At 47.0% G+C, this 7,352-nt stretch overlaps 1 pseudogene; it reads right to left on the bottom strand.

Annotated features, from left to right (window-relative positions):
• Positions 1-4,175: 4,175 nt before the first annotated feature.
• LOC146810836 (large ribosomal subunit protein eL42-like) lies at positions 4,176-4,495 on the bottom strand (annotated as a pseudogene).
• Between the last annotated feature and the right edge of the window lie 2,857 nt (positions 4,496-7,352).

Here is a 7,352-nt window from a genome sequence, read left to right as displayed (position 1 = left end):
AGAAAACTATACGTGGGGATGCGTTCATGTTGCTTACTAATAATGTGCATGTTTTATTAAATGAATGTTGCTGAGTGCTGTTTATTTTAAAGCACAAAACGCTTTTGAATTGTCGTGTACTAATGCTTTTCTTGTGTTGCAAAGGCTAGATAATTACATACACATAAGGGTATTAGTGGGGTTAACACTGTTTAATCACTATGCTGTGGTAACGTTGTTTTTGTCTCTTTTAATTAAGATGGTACGTTTTGGCCTAGTAGAAAATGGCTGCCGTTTAAAGCCTGTATTCAAGTAGTCGAATTTTGATGAGAAGGCCTTGCTGAACATGGTCGAGAGTCATCTGACCACAGTCTTCGCCTGGTTTAAAGTTTTCCGTGAGGACAGCAGCTCTGGGCGAACATCCAAGTGTCCTTGGAGGACAAAGGAGTCACAATGAACTTTGTGATTGTAGCGCTGGTTCCGGGGAAATATGAATACGAAAGAAACATTTGTAAACCTAGAGTTTCCTTCTTCCGTCTTTTTATTTTTGTGATTTTTCTGAGCGGAGATTTTTCAAATGTAGCGATGCTACATCCTTTCCTTCTCGCTCTGCTCAGCGGTTCAGCGGACGTTTTAAACATTTTATGTTTCTTTCTTTTGTAATATTCATTATAAATATTGTTAGCCTAGAGAGGGTCTAAGGCCACTTCTTCCCAAACTTGCGTTGGTGAGGATCGATGCTGTGAGGACGGCGACTCGGGAGACTTCTACTGAGAGACCTGTCCTGACCCATTCTGACATTTAGCTAGAATAGGTAATTATAAGAATAATGATTTACTTTGATTGATTTTCTTTGACTTATTTTAGATAAAGTATCATAATTTTAAATACAGTGTTGGTGGTTATTTCTTGTCAATTATTGAGTACTATATTTTGATTATTGTTGTATAGATTGTTTAGATCATGACTCAGGACAGTTACAATTAGGTCTTATCGACCTCAGTGTAGATGCAGGGTGTTTAGGAGTTTTTCTTTCCACAGGTTCAGTGCTGATAGAGTATTTGAGCGTATGTTAGTAAAATGGGCCCAAGTGTATGATGAGTGTATGTGCGTGTAACTGTGAAATTACTCTATCCGTGGAAGTAGGGAGAATTTGTACACCCCGATCTGCACCAGCCTAACCATGCAGGACAAAAACGACATGTCTAAACACAGTAGGGCATAAAAACAGGCATAAATTATAAGATGCCTGAATTACCACATAACACTAGGAGCACATAGGGTGCATCAGACCTGCACTCCTATTACATTCTATTTGGTAATTTTAGTGGGGCTTAGAAAGCACTTTTTCGTGTTTTGCTCAAGGCCCTTTGGGACTGGGCAGATGGCGAGAAATGCGGCCCTCAGGTATGCGCCCGCACGGCAGAGGGGGAGGGGAACACTGCCCAATGAGGCGGGAAGACCTCGCTGGCTCCCCTGCGGGTAGAATCACTTCCCGGCAGCTGTCTGCCACTGTGCAGTGAAGCCGCCAACCGATCACTGCTTCCGAAGTATGGGCTAGGACGGGTAGGATCAGACATGCCATGCCGCCATTGGTGGGGAGACTTCGATGGGTCTCCTGCAGTGAGAATTCACCAAAGGGGGCTGCCTGCAAACACGCCGTGCAGCTCCTGCTACCCGGTGCTTTTCGACCCTCAGTGCCTGAGGACATTGATGATGTAGACCTCCTTTGGTCTCAAGCAGCCTCTTCTGCGGCATGCGGGGCTTCAGCAGTCTGACCCAGCGCGGCTGCAAGGTTCCGCTCCCTTACCCTCAGGGAGCATCTCCCCTTAGTCGGCCTTCATGGAAGAGGCGGGGATGCGACGTGCAGACATTCTCTTTCTAGCTGCTTCTTCAGCTTGGTGGCTGGTTGCCAGGCAACCCCGACGAGTGGCTAAACTTGGGGGCAAATTTATGAGGCCCGTTGCGCCATCGGAACGTCACTTTTTGTGACGTTCCGTGGCGCAGAAGCCTGCGTGATATTTATCAGGCAGCACTGAGCCACTTTTTGTGGCTTAATGCTGCCTCATAAATATCAGTCCCTTTAACGCAGTGTTCTGCGTTAAAGGGCCATGCAATGGGTGTTGCTGGGGGCGTTCCCAGCAACATCCATGGCCTTTTGACACTGCCCCAGATTTACGAGAAACCGTAAATCTGAGGCAGCGCCAAAAGCTTACGCCTCCCCAGGGGAGGCGTAAGGGAGGCGCAACGGGGAGAAATATCTTTATTTCTCCTCGTTTTTCCTTTTTCTATGTATGCTGCATTCTGCAGCACCCATACAAAGAGGAAAAACCTCTTGTGATTGTTTTTGTACAGAAAGGTTTCCCTTCCTGTACAAAAATATTCATCTCCGCAACGCAGGCACCCTTGCACCATGGTGCAGAGGTGCCTGCGTTGGCGCAGGCAGCCCATTGTGCGCCGGCGCAGGGGAAAAGGACAGGAATGCGCCGCATTTTATAGATACGGCGCATCCCTGCCCTTTTCTTTTGCCATAGGGAAGCGCAGCAGGAAGGCCTGCTGCGCTTCCCTACGGCAAAACCTCATAAATCTGCCCCTTGGTTTCTCCTACTCCCATGGGCTGCTGCAACAGCGGGTAGGGGCTTAGCTCAGAACTCGGGCCCACAGTGGTGTAATCAAGGGAGCGCAAGAAAGCCTTTCCAGTGGCAAAAACCCCTGGAGCTCCTAGTCCAGCACAGCACATGGGAACAGCACTAGGAAGTTCCCAAGGAGAGCGTGAAGCACAAGGAAGGTCCAATAAGCACCAGGAACTTCCATTAAGGTAAAAGCACAGGGAAGTTCCAATAATCACCAGGAGCTTTCAGTAAATGAATAGCACAAGGGAGGAAGACTTTGATTTCCCTGAGTCTTCCAAAATAGGAGGCCAGCACACAAAATTCCTTGAAGATTCTCCACAAGCTGGATACCACAGCAGGGCAAAAAGAGTAAGTCCTTTTCCTCCACCACAGACAGAAGCTGCAACTGCAGGTCAACCCACCCCTCACTCAGAAAAGGCAGCACTCCTCACACAGTCCTTCCGCTCTTCTTCTTGGCAGGGTCCTCTTGTTTCTTAAAGTATTCTAATGTCCTGGGGTTTAAGGTCTCATACTTATACCTAATTTTCCTGTTGTTCTCTTTGTGGCAGAGTCTCTCAGCTCAGTCCAAACCAGTTCTGTCCTCCCTAGTCCGCTATGTCCACAGGATGTGGAGACAGCATTGTGCAAAGGAGACTCAGCCTAATCAGATGCTTGCGAAACTCCTTCCACCACTCTAAATGCAGACCAGTTCTATTCAACCCACTGATGAGTCACCCAGGCAGGGCGGGACACACTTCAACCTCCCTTGTGACTGTCTAGAGCAAATGCACATCCCCTGCTCCTGTCACTCCAAAATCAGATGCTGAATACACAAAAAAGCAGAGGCACACAGCAGTGGCGTCACTATGGGGGTGTGGGGGGTGCGGACCGCACCGGGTGACACCCTCACGGGGGGTGACACCAAAGGGCCGGTCCGGTCGATGTGATGTGGTGAAGACTGCAGAGCAGTACTGCAGAACAAACCAGAAACGCAACGATGACGCAACCTAACTTCTATTGAGCAGGAGGAGGTGCCTCTGTGCGCAGAGCGCACTGTCTCCTCCTCCGCCGTGTCTGCGCGCCTCGGCAGTGACGTCGTCACTAGAGGGGTGCAGTCGGCGATGTTGTTTTAATGTTTTGGAATACGGGAATCCGAATCCCGCATGCGCATTGGGCCCCAAGTGCGCGTGACTTGGCATCACGAGGGGCGCCGAGGACTCAGGAGGTGAGGAGGTCTCTCACGTCGCCGTCGCCACTATAATTTAATTTTATTCTAAGGACAGGACAGAGCCGGAGCAGAACCTGGTTTAAGGCTAGCCCCCCGCCCTGTCTGCCACGTGCCACCAACACCAACTCAGCAGGTGAGTGTGTTTGTCGAGACATAGCAGCACTTCGAAGCTGCAAGCCTGTCAGAGTAATTGCTATTTAAATATGATATTATTATTGTTACTGTCCGCCCCGGCCCCCCGCAGGTTTACACATATGACAGAGTGTAACATAAAAGAGCAAAACATATGTACAGAGCGCACATTCATCACATATGGGTTCCTGGGCGCTCCCGCACATGGATCACGAAGATGGAGCTTAGTACTGGTTAACTCGGCCCTTTCTCTTCTTGTCTCTGCCCAAGTGTAACATGTTTACATATTTTGATGTCCAGCATCCTCTGGGACCTGCAGTTTGACTCCGCGCGTTCCAATCTTACCATAGCCTTTTTCGTAGTCTTGGCCTTGGAAAATGGGCTTTGTTTGACCACCATACCCGCTCTCCTTACGATCGTATCGCCCCTGTCCCTGGGCACAGAGGGAATCCGCCCCCTTCTTGTATGGGTTACTTTGTGGGGCTGATGTACCCCGCACTTCTTACAGAATGCCTGTCCTGCGAGTTGTCGGGACGTTCGCCATCTTGCCAGCAGCAGCGGACCGAAGACGACGCTCTGGACAGCTGACGGGTGTTTGTTACCCAACTCAGTTATCCTCGTAATATCGACCTCGGGAGGATGAATGGCTGAGTACACCTCGAACCCATGATCATGGAGTTAGACACAGATCCCTGGAGGGGATACATGCATTAGCCTCTGAGCATGCGGACCTGCAGAGTGGACCTAATTATCACAAACTGGAACCATAATTTTCTTCAAATCAGATGTTTGGACATGACTATATTTTTTTTGGTATTAGAAGTCATGCACTTTGTAATCAAGCGCCCTGTTTATTTAATCTACGTCTCCAGGCTGAGAGGTAGGTAGGGTAATGATGCATTAATGTTTCACATACGTATTATAATGTTTAATGATTTTCCCCAAATATAACTTTACCCCACCCATACCATAGTTGTTCTTTTAAGGGGTTGCACCCTTGTTACAGTTAAAAGATTAGTGTATAGCAATTAGATAAATTAAAGATTACAAAAAAGGCCATGTTAACCATCCCTTATCCCAGGGAAACGTATGGTGGTGTACAGAGTGCATCGAGTGAGATGAGATCTAACGACACGTACGTGATCCGGTGACATACCTGGGATTTGGGGAGTGTGCTCTCACAGGAATGTACGTCAGGTCACTGATGGGCATAATTGAAGGGAGATCTAGGGTGTGCGAAGAATGTTGTAAGGGAGGTCACGGGGAGATGTGCAGGAGAGGTAAGGGTGCCTCCAATAGGATGCACGGGGTGCAATCGGGATCTTACGGGCTATGCAGTGGATCTGACGAGGGAGAGATGACACGGTGTGTAATGGGTCTGGTGAGGGAGATCTGACAGGCTGTGTGATGGGTCTGGTGAGGGATATCTGACAGGCTGTGTGATGGGTCTGGTGAGGGACGTGTCATGAGATTTCATGGGCACTGAGGGTCAAATGAAACGTTCAGGGTGGGCAGGAGAGATCTGACGGGCTCGGCAGTGGGTCTATTGAGAGAGATCTGACGGGCTCGGCAGTGGGTCTATAATTCCCTCAGTGTTCATGGCAAACAGTCATTGCTTTTTTGTACAATTCAGTCTGCAAACATGCCTTCACACAGGAATACTTTCCTCCAGCGGTGCTGCTAAACTGCTAAATAAATGTGACACTTAAAAGACTGTAATTGTATTTATATAGCTCTTACTACGGTAATACTACCCCCTACAAGGCGTTGAAATGGACGTAGCTCACGCGGACTGCACAACAGCGAGCAGCGCACACCAGAGTCCAGCTATATACAGCCCTTCATTTGTACTTATCTGTAACATGTCAAACTTGGAAACATTTACAAATATTAATATTTTGGAAGTTCCTTTGTTTTTGACGACATTCTCTCGACGGCATTGACACCCCCTGCGTCTCCCCCGCCCTCCCATGAAGCAGTCTTCCAATTGGCAGTATTGTTCGAGATGTTTCTGTCATGAGCACCAGAGAGCAATTTAGGAGACACTGAGAGCCGAGCGGTGGGAATTAAGAGTACATCGCCCTAACTTCTTGCTATGGCTGTGTAGTACTGTGGCCTATTATTGCGTATTGGTATTACTATTGCCTATTTGACACCGAGTAACTTTTGCCTACCATCCTGTGCTGCTGCGTGGATATTTCCATCCATTTCTGTTCAGCATTTGAGAAAATAAGTTTGTTTTTCTGATTCACCTTTCCTGACTCCTGCAGCTGCTTATCAGATCAGGCTAGGACACAAGGAGTACTGGAGTAGGTCAGAGAATGTGTTACTGTTTGTTTTTATTTTAAAAATCTGCACAGGCCCAGCAAGGCACATTATCATGGCCATGGATGCAAGGCAACAATAAAAAATGTCCAGAGAACTGGTGATTAATGATCCTGCTGGAGAGCAGTCCTTTGCCTGTTGGTAGTTTTGAAATGCAGATAAACTGTATTTTATTTGGATAGCTCAGTGGGTTACTGCCTTTGTCACAGAGATTCTTGTGTTACTTGCAGTTCAAAAGTTACAATCCTAACATAGGACAGTGGCTATGAACTGTCGTCAAAGAGCTGCAGACAAACATGAATGGTATAGTTAGAACTTCACTTTTTTTGTGTTACTATAAAGTTAGAAATTCCCCAGTCTTTCATTATTTTAATGTTGCTAAAAAGAGTTTGGGCCGATATACATTTTTATTAGTAAAGCCAAGCCCCAACCACTACGGTATGCTTTAAATCCTGAGTTTGTGCTTCCCCAGCCCAAACCCTCTTTAAATTTACTGCCCACCAGTATGGATGACATGTGATTCCTACATCTTGTAATCCTGATTGGCTCATGTGACATTCCCTGTAGACGGAATTACATACTAGCGAGAAAACCGGCCCTGTCATTGCCTTTCTGTTTTTATTTAATTAGCAATCAGGTCATTAGGGCAACTGTGGAACATATTTTAAAGTGCGTGATAATTATATTTAATGTTTTAAGTTTGAAGGTGATTTTGCTAATGTTTTTTACGGGAATAATGAAAGTAGAGCTGGATGGGGCTGATATGGTGCTGGGGTCCGAAGGTCAGCTGTGAGATAAGGTACACAGGAGTGGAATTGTCGAAAAGTGGATAATCGGGCCTGGAAGTACTTGTGTTAAAACCTGGCCTGTTGGAATTTAAGGGTTTGCACTTACATCCAGACATCGCTCTTACTTTCAAATAACTCTCCACATGCTCTGTATACACACAGAATTGATCCGTTGTATACTGGTGACTGTTTGCAAGTAGATATAATCTAATCTAGGGCTTGTAGGCTAGAAGAAGACAAATTGGGTCCGCAGTGGCCCACCCAAATGCACCCTTGGCCCACCCAACA

This window comes from Triturus cristatus, chromosome 7, assembly GCF_964204655.1.
Source record: "Triturus cristatus chromosome 7, aTriCri1.1, whole genome shotgun sequence".
In the NCBI taxonomy this organism is placed as follows: Eukaryota; Metazoa; Chordata; class Amphibia; order Caudata; family Salamandridae; genus Triturus; species Triturus cristatus.
Note: the sequence above shows the minus strand (reverse complement) of the source record. Positions and strands in the feature narration are given on the sequence as shown.